Raw genomic sequence first — 18,804 nt, 5'->3', positions numbered from 1 at the left:
ACATGTATTTTAGAAATGTGTGTTTAACATCATTAAGCAAAGGATTGTGTAACTTTTTAATTATATACAGGTTTGTATCAAGGATAGCTTGTACCAATATAGTATTGCATTAAGAAATAGATAAAAACTATCTAATCGATTCAATAGTCTAGAATTACTTAAGCTGTATTAAGTAAGAACAACTATACTGAATAGTGGCATATATATCAGCCAACTATCTATATTATAAGAGAATCTTAACGCATGGCAGTGTTTGCATTTAATTATGAATGCAGGCAATATAATGTTTTTGGAATGATTGCGCAAATTGATGCACGATTATAAGAATTCAAAAAATATATCAATTAAAGAAACATTTTTTTAAACTAAACTACACATTTAATGTGCTCAGAAATCATACTGGTAACGATATTGTATTGTTTAAATGTTTTGTGTCTGGCTCAAATGTGGTAATCTTAACCCGATTTAATCCTAAACTGGGATAAAAACACGTTTATTCCGTTGCGTATGTAATGTGTTTAATTGTCTTATATGCCATTTCCTCAAACGTTGCTATGTATGAGAATTCTGACCTAATGGTTGAACTGGATTTTCTTTTTGTATTGAATTGTCATTTGCATTGTGTAATATTAGCTTGTTAATATATTGTTTAGCCTTACATACCGTAAGGCCTTTCAATAGAAGTTTCGATGCTTCAATACAGTAGATTGAAAGACAATAAAACAGATACTGTGAAACCTAATAGCGCATGATAGTCATGTCTGTCTAAGTGTTATGTAAACAAGAAATAGCTCCAAAATATACCTGGCGTCTAAAATGAGTATAAACATGGTAAGTTTAAACATAATTTTTATAAGCGCTTTAACTAATATCCTGTTCAAGACTAGCAAACAATAATACATGTATTTTTAAGTGACTTTACATTGTACTTCATTTTTGTATTTAAAATTAAATCATAATGTAATATTCTATCTCCAATTTATGTAATAAGAATAACGTTTTAAACTTAAAACAATGTAGTTGGGATTATCGCAATAAATATCAAGTACATGTTTACTGTATTTACTTAAACATTCCCGTTCATTCTCGTTCAAAGTGTATGCATTAGAAATCAAATAATGATTAAAAAGATGAAAGTCGAAATGTAAATGATGCATACACTTTGTTTTTTATCTTTGTCTTTGCGACTGTCGATTGTCAGAAATCAGGCAAATGATCACATGCTCTCAATATGCATTATCCCTCGGGCAGATTGTATCAGACGGTTATTAGCAATGCGTAGAACGTGGGCTTAAGCTATATTTACCAGAGGCATGATTGGAAACTTTATACTACTAAATAAACAGCCTTCGACGTACACTCAGTTTTATGTATAAAGCATACATACACTGAAGAACTCGGTTCTCTTTCATACCTTTTCATTGCGTTACATATATTTTCACAGCATAGTATAGGTATTTATTTAAGGTAGATATGGGACTAGAAGTAAGCCATGATATTAAGACTAGAGGACAAAACATTTTCATTAGGGATTGACGACATCTGGTATTTAAGACATCACAATTCATTACCACACCGAGAAAAAACTTCAGCCTCAGACCATTATGGACATATACGGGTTTTACCTGCAACAGTTTTGTGACTGCCTGGGATGCAGATCTGTCCTGTGCAAGGAATGTTGAATCGGTCAGCAGAGTAGTCAGCGTTTGGAAATAGTCCTGAAGAACAACGTCAGTAACCTTGCAATCCGACGTGTGGCGAACATCTCTACCGATCTGACGGGCCTGCAAACAGAATTGCTTAACAAAAGTTGCATAATAAATCAAAATTGTCGAATTTCGATGAAATGAAAAGTCTTATTACGTAATATGTAAAACCTCTGTTTAATGTACATTACTTGTGATCCGATTAAAAACTTGATATACAAAAAACGACTGAAATGCAAAACGGGTGCCCAAAATTTACATACTATATTATTACCGGTAAATGTGCACTATCACAATTTGTTTTAGCAAGTTAAGTTTAAAAGTGAGTCTTTTGTACACACAAAAGAACGTTGTATTAAATTATCGAAACACATGGCATTCCTGACAGTATGTCTTAGAACTCGTATACAAGTTATATTATTCAAACCCGGCAATACAGATTCAGTCGGCTAAATACTTTACAAGTGGAAAGATTCGTCAGAGATTTCTTATGAATGCAAAAAACATACTTTTGTTAAGATGCAAGGCGGTGTCGGAGGCTTTGGTGAAATATTAAATGACACGCAGGTGTCAAAATGGACACAGTTCGACATGATGCTAATCACACCGTTGAAATCGGTCTTCTGTACTGATCTCACATTCAGATAACCATCCGGAGGACAAAAGCATTTTGCGATTTCCCAATGATCGGTTGCCCATTGTTGCACCTTGGTGTTTTGCCAGGACGGACGACGGAATCGATGTTGTATTTCGATTTTAGTTTGCACCTGATTGCAAAAACCAGTAGGACATCTTTGCTTTTGTTTTATTAGGTTATCCATTGAGCAACTGCCACATCCTTTGCCAACTGCTGTATGGACCTTTTGTATTTCCTGGTCAACAAAGCTAGATAATCCTTTCTTTGTGATGTTTAGCGCAATGCAAGCCTTGAACCAGTTAGTGGTTTCTTCATTTTGAAATATATGTGTGTAAGAAGCCATAATGTTTTATTGCACGTTCATTTCTAAGGAGCAAGCGATTGAATAAACGTTAACATCCTGAAGAAAAAAAACATGTAAATAATGAAATAATTAATTATTACTTTTTTTTTTGTTTAAAAAGTGTTCCTTCGCCATTTATCGAACATGATATGAAAAGTGTATAATTGATGCGATTATTCTTTACATGTTAAACACATTATGTAATAATATCGTAACTGTCTAATGGTGAAAACATATGTGTATGGAGATTTTAGAAAGATTCTGCAAGCTTCACTTTTACAAATAGTGGTCAGTCGCCAATATAAATATATGTATAAACATATCTCAGAGTTTGAATATCAATAACTTAATCATAAAAGACGGACAATAAGGAACTGGGATTTCGAAATTAAACATTCGAATGTTTGTTTACACCCCTATTTTACATCGTTAAAACAATTCGAAATTTTATAAATATCAGCGTCTGGTTCTGCTTTTAATGGTTTTCATCGATAACTTGTCAAAGACGTTAACTACTAACAAACAGTAATATCAAAAGCCTGAGCTATGCAGTGGTAGCCCAATTGCTTTTGTCCGGGTAGGAAACCTGGTGAAGGAAATCATTTGTAGTTTACTTTATTCGTTGTCATTATCATAAGTTTAAACTATCCCAAATATTTTTTTATAAATGCATTTATCATTTTTCTTTTATTAAACGAAATTTATTGAACAAGTTCTTGTAATGGCTGAAGTAAAAATATTTTGTTTCGTCCAAGCTTGATCTCGTGAACGTAAAAAATAAAGAAGTTCTTAACATATGTATGAATATTATAATTGTATATAATTGCAGAGAACAATTCTTTATCTTTATAGATCAATATAATGGCGCTAATCACGGTCACGGATCATGAACACGAATAATGCGCAATCGTAAACAGATTTAGCCCACGAGTCGCACTTCATCCTTTACATGTGGACAAATGAAACCTGTTTTTGTTATCAAGACGAATGATGGCAGGTTGGATTTTGCGTTCTGCTTATAAGTCAATGCAATAACTAAAGACATGTCAACACAATATGAAAATATCTATATATATATAAATAATAATTGTCTTATCTGAAATGCTTTGCTTTTACACCAAAATGTATACACCTTATATATATATATATATATATATATATATATATATATATATATATATATATATATATATATATATATATATATATATATATGTGTGTGTGTATATTTGATATGTTAATATGTATATTCATATTCATATTAATTTAATTTCAATAAAAAAAAACATTTACCTTCTAGCTGCCAATTAGTGTTAAGTAATCACACCGCATGATCTGCTCGTTAACATGATTGCCGACAAAATGAATGTGATTTGTAAAGCTTATTCATATCGTCTGTACGCACTATTGTTTTCAGCAAGTAACATTTAAATATTTTATAAATATTGAACAATACTCTTAATGTTACAACAATAAACAAGCATTCAATCGTTACAGAGATCAATACAATCAAAAGAAAATATTATTAAGACAAATACGTGTATTACTTGCAGTAATCCGACTCGTATTCGATAGCCTCGCCGTTTAAACCTTTATTCACTCAACGGATTAAGTCCAGTGCGCAAATATACTAACCTGTTTAGCTACATCGTTACAGTGAACACATAATAATTTTTAAATACCAATACTGTATTCAACAGATTGAATTGTTTTAGTTGTAGTCAAAAAATTAGTAATCTATAATAATTCCTCTTGCACACAGAATACACATATGTAAATAAACACTTTACTACATATCTTAAAGTAAAGATATACGGCTTAATTAAATTAATGTAATCTCAACTATGATATAAACATGTTTTCACCAGTCATACAAGTATAAGCATATGCTCAATGGGTTTCGTTTATTTGTAGAAGTAAAATTGTTATTATACGTTGACAAACCGGTTTTTATATTCGCTTGTACAAATTAACGTAGATAACATATGATTTTAAGCTCACATATGTGTGACGTCCGGCATTGTGCGGTGTCCTAGCGCGCATCGTCAGCTTTTATCTTATTTCAAGGCCACACTTTACATCCAATCTTTATGAAACATGGTCAACATGTGTATATAGACAATATCTAGGATGAGTTCGAATCTAGGTCACGTTCGTCCAAAAACTAAGTAACCTGGTCAAATCATAGAAAAAGTGTTACCCTTGATGCAACTTGGTGAAAATGTTTATTTAGACAATATTTAGGCCGAGTTCTAATCTAGGACAAAACATGGTCACCTGGTCAAATCATGTTACCACTCTCGAAACCACATTTATGCCTCAATCTTAATAAAAATTTGGTTAAAATGTTAATCATGACTAAATCTTTGTCCATTTTGAAACTGAGTGCGTCCAAAAGTTAGGTCACCGGGTCAAATCTTACAAAAACCTTTTAACCACTTTAGACGCCACAGACTGTCAGAATGTTTAGCTTGACATTTCCATGGCCAAGTTCGAAACTGGGCACATGCGTCCAAAACAAGTCATGAAAAGTATACAACCTAAAATACGATATTGGCGAACATTTAAGTTATGAAAGCTTAACCATGGTGCAGAATCAACGGGGTTTTCAGGGATTAACACACGGGCTGAACAGAATGTAATCACACCGTTCCACAGAAGTTCAGTGACATCTACACGGTTCGAAACTCTGTGTTCATGCTTATAGGTGAGTTGTGTGGCATATTATATTCATTCATAAGTTATATTCAGTTTATTTATCCTCTAACGTTACAAAGTGCTTGTTTTCACTAATTACGGTTTAATGTATAAGTTTCGAATAAATATCTCGTTCATTGAAATATTGTTATGTTTTCAAAACGTTGAAACTATAAGCCTTTGATTTTTCTGCATTTAATATCATTAGTTGTTATCCAACGTTAAACATGATTAGGTAGCAGGAAGACGTTGACTTTCATGTTATTCAGCACACTCAGTCAGTTGAAAAGAAATAAAATGCTGAATTTGGGATTAAAAAGTTAATAGAGACCACAACCTTTTATTATAACGTAATTAATTTTTTACTATTTTTGTAAACCTTTTCAAAGCATAAACTTCAAACATTCAATGAATAGCTTATTAAAATTATTGCATAAAATGTAGCATGTTCTTGCTAAACAAGAAAGACACGATTTAGAGCTTTTGATATACAATCTAACAATTATCATGACAAAATGACATTCTCTATTTCAGGTGTTGTCATATTTTCGATTCTACTCTCTCTTCCGACTCTGATTGGTTGGTCTGAATATGTATACACGCCCTCGCATTCGTTCTGTTTCGCTGATTGGCAGAACCACATGTCCAACGCGCTCTTCGTGATTGGATGTTGCTTCGGGATTCCTTTCATTGTAATGTCAGTTTGCAATGTGTTCATTTTGAGAACCGTGAGGGCCAGCATACTTCGTTTAAGAATTCGGCAAACCGTTGATACACAAGGAGAACATATATCAACTGAATCAAATCTTATGTCGTATAAACGATTTACTTCGATCGTTTCATTTCTTAGGTCTATGTTAGAAAAGAAGTACAAAACAAGACCCACAGACTCACCATTGATATCCAACAACAACAGCCATTCAATTCATTAAAACCCAGCTCTTCTGAGGTTGAAGAGAGTTCAAATTGCGTTTTTGCCAAAACCGCAACCCACACACCGTCTTCCCAGTCACCAAATTCAACATAAAAGCACAAGCCAAGGAATAGACTTATTTATTAAAACTGGAAACAGTCTTCAGAAAAACAACACTCAAGCGGAGGGTCACCAGAGCCATCAAATTGAATTGAACCATCCTCGGACGTGTCGCTTGTCGTACCTTCAAATTCAGAAATAGAAATCAACGGTCAAGGTTCTGGACATGATGTTCAAATGGAAATTCCTAAATCGCGACAGTCGTCGTCTAAACGACGAGAAGAAATAGGACTTGCCTTTTCGCTTATTATTGTTGTGGTATTTGTTATATGTTGGCTACCTTATTGTATAAGTATGCTACTTTCAATATTTTACGCGGGACATGTGCCAAGATAATTCCATATGTTTACAATACTAATAGGATATGCAAATAGTTGTTGCAACCCTATCATATACGGTGTTGTGAACAATTCAAGGTTGGATTTCGGCGCATTTTCTGCTTCTGGAGAGACAGCAGTTGTTCATGATGCTGCGTTCTATCTGTGATAAGCAACACGTAATAAATGCGGTCTTGTTCTGAGGATTCACGATAAGATACGACATTATGCGTGTCGATACGTTATAACATTACATTTTTTTCGATTTGATAAATATAGTTGCCCGGATATACGAAAACCTATTTCTAAAACCGCGTGCGTATGAAGTGCTTAAATTCGTACCATATCGTGTACATTTGACTTATTTTGATGATGTCTATCCTAAAACAATAATTATGATTAATGTAAGAATAATACAATATAGTTATTGCAAATATATTCTGTGTTAGTGGGCCTTTTACACCCTGTATTACGGTTTCTTCGCGAGATGCATTACAATGATCTGAGCATTGTACTATGTGATAATAATCTGTGATAAACAAAAGGGAATTAAGTTGATATTTGTATTTACCTTATTTCATTATGCTTCAGGAAGATCTTTTTATGCTGCTCTTGTGCATATTTAACCATTGAGTATTTTCAAAAAATCTCATTTTACTTCTATTTTATTGCTGTTTGATTCGAAACAACATTGTATGAGGCCAATTTGTATTTACGCGTGTAAGTGAGTAATTGATTCTTGACTTAAAGTGTGGTTCGACGCGTCATTCAATCTGTTTAATTGGCCAACTCGTTAAATTGACAGTTCTAGGGCGGCGACCAAAGCTTCAAACATGTTTATGCTTTATGTCGTGTTGTATAAACAGTCCTGAATATCATGGGCGATCGGTCACTTGCCTAATATAAAAGACTAGCGGTAATAAATCGGAATTTTTCTCCTTATATTGTTTTGGAGTTTCATTATTCCTAAATATTAAAATATGTGACACGAAACACATTTGTTCAACATGCATTGTGGGTCAGATTGCAAGTCGTATCATGAGTGTATCTGTGATTGGTCTTTTTGTTACAGGTTTTGAGAACCTCGATTGCAATTAAACACACATCAATGTCTGTATATGGATATTTCCAGCTAATTGCAAGAAAATATGGAACCTATCGTTCCTTCCTACATGTACAAGTACCGATACTTTGGATAACGGATTAAGTGCACCATAACAAACTCATTACAGGAGAATAGATACAACACGAACACTAACACGAGCCGAAATGTGTTCCCGAACATCCATATATTCTAGTTTGTGCTCGTCACATGAGATCCACCATACATTGCTTAAACAGTTGAAGGAATATACAAGCATGGGACATTGGTTTTAGTGAAGGAAAAAACAGGATAAAATGTAATATAACGAAAACAACGCCCTTACACTTTACTGTTCATACTGAAAAAGGTTTACATCGATTTAATCTTAACACAATAATGATGCAATTCTGACCTCTGTAAACACAAGCATAACCAATTATTTGTCTTATAAAGCCACATGTCGTCTGGTTAGTAAGACACATAAATATCAAGATTTACCTTCACGACAAAAAACATATTGCGTGACGGCGGAAAAAATGTCTGCGTCAGGGAAAAATTAACTCTGGTATTCATAGGATACTGTTTTTACAGTGAAAAGAGGAATGGCATACAAAAGAACAAAAAGCGAACGATTTATTACTTACGGAACTAACTCTACAGAACAAACACATTTCTCACATTCGCATCTAACAATATACATTTTGTTAACGAATTGTTTGACGAACGTTAATTAGTATTTATTAATATTTTTTGTAGCTCCCACGCGCGACTTAATTTGATCAACTCTATGTTGTTGTTTTTACTAGTATATGATATTTGCATTTTTATTTATTGTATGTGTACAAAGACTTGCTTCTTTAATTTGATGGACTTATAGCTTAAATTTATCTACTAATAGATTTTCCTGAATTCATAATTTTATACTTGAAAAATTATGAAGTCATCCGATTCGATTGAATTGCACGTTTATAATCGAATCGATTTTGTTTTCAGTGTTGCTGCTAGATTTCAGTTTCAAGAAAGTTCCGTATTTTCTGACAAGAAATTACATTTCTTTTAAACATTTTGATAGAATATATCCAGCACATTTATGTTTTTTGGATGTGTACAAACAACATAACATCTTCTTTGGTATGAATGACGATGATCTGAATAGTAAATTCTATAATTCTTAAACATGTTACTCATCAAGATGTAGATGATATTTGTGTAATTTAATCATAATTCGAAAAGTCACATAACTGTTTCTCTGGTAGGCATAGGACCAAGTTATAAATAGACTGTAATTTAATTAAAACGTATTCTCTTTGATAACAGTTAGATTTGAATTGTGATTCTGAAAATTTAAACTGTATTTACACTGTAAAATATCACGTGCGAATAGAACAAACACATGCGGTTTCTTATATATAGTATGTGATCAATCGATTGTTTTGGCTGAATATGAGCAATTAAAGAATCTTAAAAGGAACATATATAATATGTTCATAACACAAGCAAAGGAATGTTTCAAAATGTGTTTCTTCATTACATTACTTGATGGTCCATAAAACCCACTATGGGCTTCCTTTTATGGCATCATATACACATTATACATTTGGATAACACTAAAATTACAATACATGTAAAGGAGAAAACTTTATAACATAATATACAACACTGATATAAATGAACAAAACATGTCTATAGTTTCCCATTATGTTTATGTAACATAATGTTAAGTATTATTTGTTAGTAATATATATCCGTAATGTGATAAAGAAATTGTATAGGCCATTTCTGTATTTACTTCTCATTAGAAAGTTAAATACATGATTATCATTAATGCAAATACCCGGGCGATAATAAATCAAATACTGCTCATTTAACACTGTGTATGAGTCAAATATAGGATTACCATTTAATTTGTAAAGCTGTGTTTGATAGCAGTGGGATTCCAAACATGGAATTGATTAGTTATTTTCGCCAAAGTGGGAACGAAACAACAACAACCAAATAGTAATAAATAGGTAAAAGATATATTGAGACGATTTTTAAAATGTACATGCTATTTTGTTGAAAAAACTAAACCATGGAGGTTATATATGCACGAATGTTTTAATAAGTTTATTTCAATCGATTATATTTGTATTAAATAGTGTCTTAGTTGCGTTAATTCGAAACAATTTGATTTACTCTTGTTATCGTCAGTTTTCAATTATGATCGTGCATATGCGTATTCGAAATTATATTGTTGTGTATGTACCTAAAATTAACCATACACACACACGTATCAATCCGCTTTAGGAAATCGCTCTTAATTTGATGCAACTTGAATATTTTTACTTCCAATCATAACACGGTTATCAAATCGTATGACTAGCTATTTGCTCATTGGATAGACGATATCGCTGAATTTTTCAAACGAATATTTTTGTATAGTCCGGCTGATTAATTGTACAGCTTATTATCGACATAAATGCGGTGACCCACGAGTTATAACAGGTGATAAATCATACTTTCAGTTCACATATAGAGGGATAATAAAACTCTGGGTCCAACAATTAAAATTACGACACAATGTTACACAGACATAGCGAACACATAAATGAATATATAAGAATTGTTCGCGAGATTAATCATTGAAACGGTATATGAAATAATTTGATGTTTAAGCAAGGTTTAAATGATATCGGAAAAACACAATTGATTCACAGTTGGTCCACAAAAGAGAAAACTAATGGAATCTTAATAGTAGCAAATGGCAATGTCCCCAAATTCTGAATTAGAGTCATCATATTGTTTGACACATACACTTGCATATTTATTGAAATCTTAATAAAATAACAAAGGCATAGGCAACATAATCTTACTCAAAAGTAAGTTGTCACTAAAATATTAACCAGAGGCAATATCATGGTTATCAGAATCTAAATTACGGACAAGATCATGGTTATCAGAATCTTAATCACGGACAATAACATGGTTATCAGATTCTTATTCACGGACAATGTCATGGTAATCATATCTTAAGCCAACAGAATCCTAATTACAGACAAAGTCATTGCAAAAAGAGCCTTAATCAAATGCAAGAGGTCACCAACATTATTATCACAGACAATGACAGATCATAATATGAACCAACGAAACTGTAATGGCAATTGAAATCTTGACTACTGACACTGACATCGTCATTTAAAATAATAATGGCAGACAATTTCGTGGTTACTATAAACTAGGTAACCGACAATTAAATCGTTACGAAAGTCGATATGTTAGAAAGTCAATTTCATATCGTGTTCAATCGTTTGTCAATAATCGAGCCTGAGATTATTGACTATGTTCTAAATATTGACTGACGCTGTTTTTTCCGATATTCTCACACTCAAAACCACAGTAAATCATGTTAACGACATTTGTCAGGAGCCAACAAGAACCCGACGTCTTTGTTGGAGCCCTTTGGAATGCAAATATTTATGTTGTTTTATCCTATAAACAAAGTGTACATATCTGTAGGAAACGCTTGTCAGTATCGGTATGTAGGCGAAGCTATAACGTATTATTTAGTGTTCTTTATATTCCCATTATATAGTTGATGTTTTAAGAGTACGTGGCTATTAACTCCGATGTGGTATTTTAAATGACCAACAAACTCTTAAATAACTAAGGTAGTGTTCTCAAACATCAACATGCTATACACGAGAGTACTTTTTTTTAATGTTGTTTGTTTCACCTTATAAATACAGTATCAATAACAAACAAAACTTAACTTGACCCACATGTTCTAATTATGCCGAACTCCTTTGAAGAAGCATCGCTCTATTGCATGCTTAACAGGTCAGATGGTCGTTTACGCTAATTTCTTTAATGGTTACACTAGCGAAAGGAAAGACTTATTTCGATGTTTAAGTGATTTCGTGGATAAAGCATGAAACTATATGGAGTAAATAGTTTATACGTTTTGACATGATGTTAACAAATACTCTGTCAGATTTATAATCATTTGATTTGTATTGTTTGCTGGTGTAAATATGGGGAATGAAAACAATTTACAATTTATGTAAGTTGGAGGCGACATTCGCGTTTTACCTTATTGATTGTTGTACAGTGAGTTATTTATAAACATTGATATTACAATACGTTCAATAGACTTAAAAGAACCAGCTTATTGTTTAAATAAATAATAGAGCTGCAAGTTAACTTATCCCAAATAGGCCGAGGTTTTGTATTTGTAATTAACGTTACATTTTAATTTTCATGATGATTTTTTATTTGTTTAGCATTGACCATATAAGTCATTTTTCATTATACAGCTTTTATAACCTAAAGGTTTTCCTGTGTGTACATCTAGTTGGGTTAATGTCACCATAAAGTGCATGATGTATTCTTGGTTCAAAAGCGATGATCATAGTCGTATTCAAGTGAGTATGTCTCTCCTGGTAGAATAAGTGACGTTTCACGGTTTGATTGCGTTGCAATGTATTGATTTGAAAAAGCTTGTGTTTCCATAAATTATTTAGAACGAGTTATAATACTGCCTATTGGAATTTCCCCTGCACATTTATCGCCATATATTGAAATGTCTTATGTTAATATATTGCGAAATATTGAAATGTTTCCAGCTAATTTATCGCGATAGTGTCCATTCTGTAATATTAACATAAATACCATTATAATGAACCCAAGCGATTATCATTGATGGAGAACCCCTTATAGTATTTCGATTGTTTAATATCGAAAGCTGATAAATACGTTACTAATCTTTTTACACGAGCATCCAATCACATCGTTGCAAGATTTTACGAGCGATTGTTTTAATAACGTTTTGTGAGATGTAACCAAGGACGTTTCGAGATGTAACATAGTGCCACACACAGTGACTTTCAAACACCAACTGTAACAAAAGCTTCTTATAAGTGATCTATTCAACGATAGATATACGGCGTGCACAGCAGGGTCTTCGATTTGTTCGTATGGTGATACTAAATATTGGAATACATGTCTCTGGACTTTACCTTACAGTTTAAAATTGGAATTCTTACTTACTGACAATATGACTTATGAGAGAATCATTTCAAACTATTCTGGATAAAGAACTACAAAAGCGTGCATAAGTGTATACTATATTTTGCAGGAATTACTACATGTATTGCAATTCATAGGACAAATTAATATAAATAATTAACTAATTCACTCTAGTTGGTATGGATTACTAAGAAGCTATTTCGTGATGACAAATAATCGGATTGTTCACCAACGTGTGTGTCTATCAGATATACAATGATAATTATGTTAAGTGTATTTTAGTACAGTGTGTTATTTTCGGTGACCGGTTAAGGATGACGACCATTTCCAATTAATTTAATAGGAATTAAAATTGAAAACTGTGTAAGTATATTTCTTGACTCATTTACAAAGTGTGGTAATACTTTATTGAATTTATAAGCGGTACGTTTGATATACTAGAGTGTGGTGATAATTCTTTATGATGATTGCTCTATTTATCGTACGCTTAATACACTTTGATGTACAGAAACATAACGTTTGCTTACGATTTGAAATTTTGCAGTCGATATCTTTATTAGATTTGGACATAACTCGTAAATCTTAAAAATGTTTCAGGATCGCAATTTTAATCCTAAAAACGCTCTCTTTTGTTCGAGATGAAAGAAGAAATATGTTCCATTTACAGCTTAATTATCAAATATTTCAGACATTGCTTTGTACTTCTTTTATATCTTTCTGGTCTGAATATTTCTCAATATTGATGCTTTTGTAGATACTAATTCGCAAACAAGTCTTAAGTCGGACTGTGTTAAAAGGCAAAGTATTTATCTAAGTTTTAAATAAGTTGTTTATTTTGGTGTGCGCTGGTGTATATATGTATTATACTTGATCAAAGAGGCAAATGGCCACTGACCTAAATAAGAGATTTTCTCTCGGTGATTTCTTAATTTCTGTTTTAATGTGATACTTTGCGAGAGAAAATCTTAAGTGTAAGTAAACTAACGATTTCTCTAAAAATGTAGAACACAAATGAACTAGATGTGTATTAAACATATAAATGTGTCTTCTGCATGTTCCTAGGTAAGTCTGTATACTGCTTTCAATGTTAGGACTTGAAATAAGTAACGTAAGCCTAAACGTTTTAACGTGCTTGTGCCATGCTGAAACGGGATGTCATGTTCTCTAGGAAAGGTAAGGAAATAAAACTAGCTAATTTAATGTTAGCAAATGATAGTGCAGTTACAACGAAAAGAAAAAACTGCAACGAGTATTTTCTATAAACATATATTCGTTAATACGTCTTATTAATGGACTGGAAACTGACAGGTTTTTTAATGAAAATAAAACAATCATCATGATAATTACACTTTCGGAGGTTCAATAAATTCTCTTTCGCCATACTGTTAATAAAATGAAAACATCTTTAGTGTAATGTTCACATTGTCTGAGATTAAAACAACAACAATTATAACACAAAGAAACGCATTAAAATCGCGTAATATATGATTCATCATTTGATGAACGGTAGTGTTTCTGGAAGTTTCTTGAATAAAACTCTTAAAAAAAGAAAAAAATCCCATTTTCCGATAATTATATTTTTTATAACAAAGAAAATTGAAAGAAAATGAGCGCAAATGCATGTACAGTGCTAAAAATCGATTACGTCGAAATAAAAAAAAACGAATTATCATTTTCTCGTAAAAAAGCTGGGACAAAATCCCATTGGAAAAACAAAGAATCCCATGGGAAAATGAAAACCCCATTGGAAAATGCAAAAATCTCATGAGAAGACCAATTTTGCTAATAAATTTCATAGTAAAAAAGCATTTTGCAAGCACAAGTAATCAATTATTTATAAAAAATAGGAATCTGATCACATGCTTTATCACAAAGAAGAAAGTCTCCAAGAAAAAGGGTACTAGAGTTTGTGAAAGTTCGGTTTCGTAAAGTTTTACCGGTGGCCGTTTGAAAACTTGTATTAGAATAATGAAATTTAATATTGTATTAAGTAAACTATCAGTTCGTTTAAAGTAATTGCATTTATAAAGACGATTACAAATGCAACGAGCGTATTTTTAGAACCTTTATCATGCTGATTAAATTGACAATTACAACAAAAGTAAAAAAAAAATCAAATTCATTGAATACTATTGTAATCACGATTGTTAGTTATTTGTATTTAACAGTGTTATTCTACATTTTACTAATGTATATGTTATACTCTTTTTGGAATAAGTCTCTTAAACATTAAATAAAATTAAAACTATGTTATTGTTACATCAGGTTGGCTGAACGGAAAAAAAACATTGGACAATTGTCTACGTCACCATTCAATGACACAACAACGCTCTCAGTTCTCGCACTGACGTCAGAGTACAATGACGTCACGACGGCATCGAAAGCGATAGAACAATTGTGATGGTCGTGATCATGATCATAACGACTGTCGGCAACGTTTGTCTGTGGGTGGTCGTGCTGAGGTCAAGGGCCGTGAGGACTTTGACCAGCATGTTCATCCTTGGATTGTCCACTGCAGGTAAGAAAAATATGCATTCTGGTCAATATTACGTAAGCTAAAAGCTTGAGTAATACTACATACATATTTTGAAGCTGTTTCAATTACCAGGAGACGAGCGATCGACTTCATGCTGCATCCACACTACAATGTTTTACATTGCTTGGGAAAACGATATATATAAATCGCAATTAAAAAGTTAAATTATTCATATATAATCAAATGAATCCGATATTTATGCCCATCACTGCACACAAATGTGAATATCTAAAAGGACTTTGAGTTTAAACGTTTGTTAATTTATATATTTAAAATGCATATATCGATTTCATTTTCACAACGAAACGATTGTGTCTGTTTTGCTTTAAGTGGCTGGCAAATGTATTCAAGGAGACAAAGTAACTTCATACCACAGCACCAACTGTATACACTCGCTCTATTTTTTGCCATCTGTGCAACTTTTAAATCGACCAGAAAGTAATAACTGTTCCAATTGATCTGAAAGTAGTTTGGGGGTCACTAGAACGTCTTTGGGGATCGCATAATAAACGTCATTACATAACCGTCTTTTTTAAATACATATGTGCCGCGCTCTGTTAAAAGAGAATATACTACATGTGTGTAAATTGTCGCCCAGATTAGCCTGTGTAGTCCAGACTGCACAGGCTTATCAGGGACGACACTTTCCGCTTTGATAACATTCTTCGTACAAAGAAAGTCTCTTCTTATCTAAAATCTAGTTTAGGCTGAAATTGTCGTCCCTGATGAGCCTGTGCGAACTTCACAGGCTAATCTGGGACGACACTTTACGCACATGCATTTTACCCCGTTTTCTCAGAGCATGACTTATTTATAAACCTGTTCGTTTCTCATACATGAAAATACTTATTTCGACCCCATTAACGATTCACAACATATGTGCAAAATCGGTAGTTTGAAACGTCTGTAAAGTGACTATGCATTGCTCATTATTCCAAAACAGCGAGTTTTCACTTACCTTAAACTCGTGCTCTTATTGGTTAGAAAGATTTATTTCATTTAAGAAATAAACAGCGAAATAATAATTCCACATAATCCGAACTTTGTTATGAGTATCTGGAACGTCTTGGTGGGTGCATAATAATAATAAATAATAATAAAAATAATCACAAGAGAAACGCATAACCCATCCACTTTTAATTTGAATTAAACCTGCGCCGAATTCAAAGGAAGACAACTACGTCACCGACATCAATAAATATCCTCCCAAAGTTGTTTCCCTTACAATGTATTTTGTAAAATAGGTGATGAACCTCGAAAATTCCAATTTCATTTGCTCGCCTTTTGTTTGCTTCGTTCGAACAACTTGAGAACAATTTAGACTTATAATTTAGAAAATATTCAAAACCATTTTTGTTTCTCATACATACTACGGCCTTTTTCGACCCATTAACGATTAACAACTGTTGTGCAAAAACTTGTTATTTTGAAGTGTCTGTATTGGGACATATTGTTCATACTTCAAAACAGCTAGTTTCCACCGACCAAACAAACGCATGTGCTCTAAGGGGTTTGTTAGATTTATTTAAGAAATTAACTGCGAAATAACTGTTCCAGTTGATCTGAAATTAGTTTTGTGTCACTGGAACAAATTGGTGACCGCACATTTAAAAGTAATTTATCCATTATTTAATTACGTTTAAATACATAATTACGTTCACGTATACGCGTGTGCCGATCGCCGTAAACAACCTTCACTTATGCTTCTAGAGCGCCCGTTAACGCATTAAAACTGTGGGTTCCGACGATGGCCTGTATGAAATATTGTTAAGATGACCTTGGCGCGTAGTGTTCATTTGAGATATTTTTAAATATCGTGAGCTGCGTCGTTCTTCCGTCCGTCCGTCAGTATGTGCGTTAATTTTTCTACAAAAGACGTCTCGTGAACAGCTTTGCCAAAATTGATAAAACCTGGCAGGAATCTTTCTTGTACAAAGCTCTACCATTGTTATTTAAATCTCTGGTTGCAATTTCAATTTCAAGGTTCTAAATGTGTATATAAAAACACTAACAATTATCATTGTCACAAACCAAAATCCTGATTCGAAAATAATTTGGTTAAAATGTTACTTGGGTGATCCTGGACCATGGCTGTTGAAAATAGTTTGATCCGTCAATAAACATGACTTCCGAGGGGAGAAGCTAGTTTGTTTTCATACGTTTGCGCAATAGAAAACAAATTGCGCTTTTGAACCCGCAAGAGCCAGAGTTTGATATTTGCCATGTAAGACCTGATGTCCTCCGCCAAGTTTGCTCAAATGATGCCACTGCATGGGGTCAATTTGCCAGCCCTAAGAAAACTGCATCATTTTGTTTCACGAAATCGAACTGTGCGAACTTATCGGATAGTTTGATGAAGCATAAAAAACTTGTCTGCTACTTCATCCGTCAGACGAAAGGCTAATAACAACGCGAAGAAGACAGATACTACAAGATTTAATACGCTATAAGGTATAAATCACGTTCAATGTCGCGAAAAGCATTGGGAAAAACACCGTCTCGATCAATATAATATTGACACAGTGTGACTGTAATTCGATTACTGTCTCCCAGTGCATGTTTTTGTCTTGTTTCTTTTCGTCTGCTAAATGAATGAAAGTTGTTGATGCAGACAAAGGGATTGGATTAGACACCGTAGAATTCCTTCGTGAGCCGGGTGTGTCTGCACCGAAAAGGTTTATGTGTCAGCCGCGTCTTAAACAATCACTCAGCAAATACATCACAAGGCGGAGCCTCAGTCGACATTTCAATAAGGACGCAAATAAAAAAATACTTGAGTCGCGCTCTGAGAAAACGGGGTTAAAAGCATGTGCAGTCCGCTCAGGCTAATCAAGGACGGCACTACTTTTCGTTTAAAGAAGGCCTCTTCTTAGCAAAAACAAATCCAGTTTCGACGGAAAGTGTCGTCCCTGATAAGCAAGTTCGAACTCCACAGGCTAATCTGGGACGACACTTTACGCGCATGCTTTAAACCCCGTTGCACAGAGCGAGCCTCACTTCAAGTATGTTTCATATGTTTCATGTCCATCTTAAGTTGGACACACACATTCATGGAGAAGAATTCATATCAGTTTTTAGTAAATTGTTTTCTTATCCATTTTTGTGTGAATATAATCGATATTTCATGTTCAAATTATCTTAATAAATATTGTTTAAACAAAGTTTCCCTTGTTTTCGATTTTTTTTTATAAAACGCGTCCAGTTCCCTTCTGTCCTACCTACATCGGATAGTTTGATATAGCATAATAAACGTGTCTGCGACTTTATCCTTCAGACCGAAAGGCTAATAACAACGCGAAGAAGACAGATACTACAAGATTTAATACGCAATTAGGTCTAAATCACGTTCAATATCGCGAAAAGCATTGGGAAAAACACCGTCTCGATCAATATTATATTGATACAGTGTGACTGTAATTCGATTACTGTCTCCCAGTGCATGGTTTT

The sequence above is a fragment of the Dreissena polymorpha genome, unplaced genomic scaffold (genome assembly GCF_020536995.1).
Source record: "Dreissena polymorpha isolate Duluth1 unplaced genomic scaffold, UMN_Dpol_1.0 chrUn014, whole genome shotgun sequence".
NCBI classification, from domain to species: domain Eukaryota; kingdom Metazoa; phylum Mollusca; class Bivalvia; order Myida; family Dreissenidae; genus Dreissena; species Dreissena polymorpha.
The sequence above is the reverse complement of the archived record's forward strand: the minus strand, read 5'-3'. Positions refer to the sequence as shown.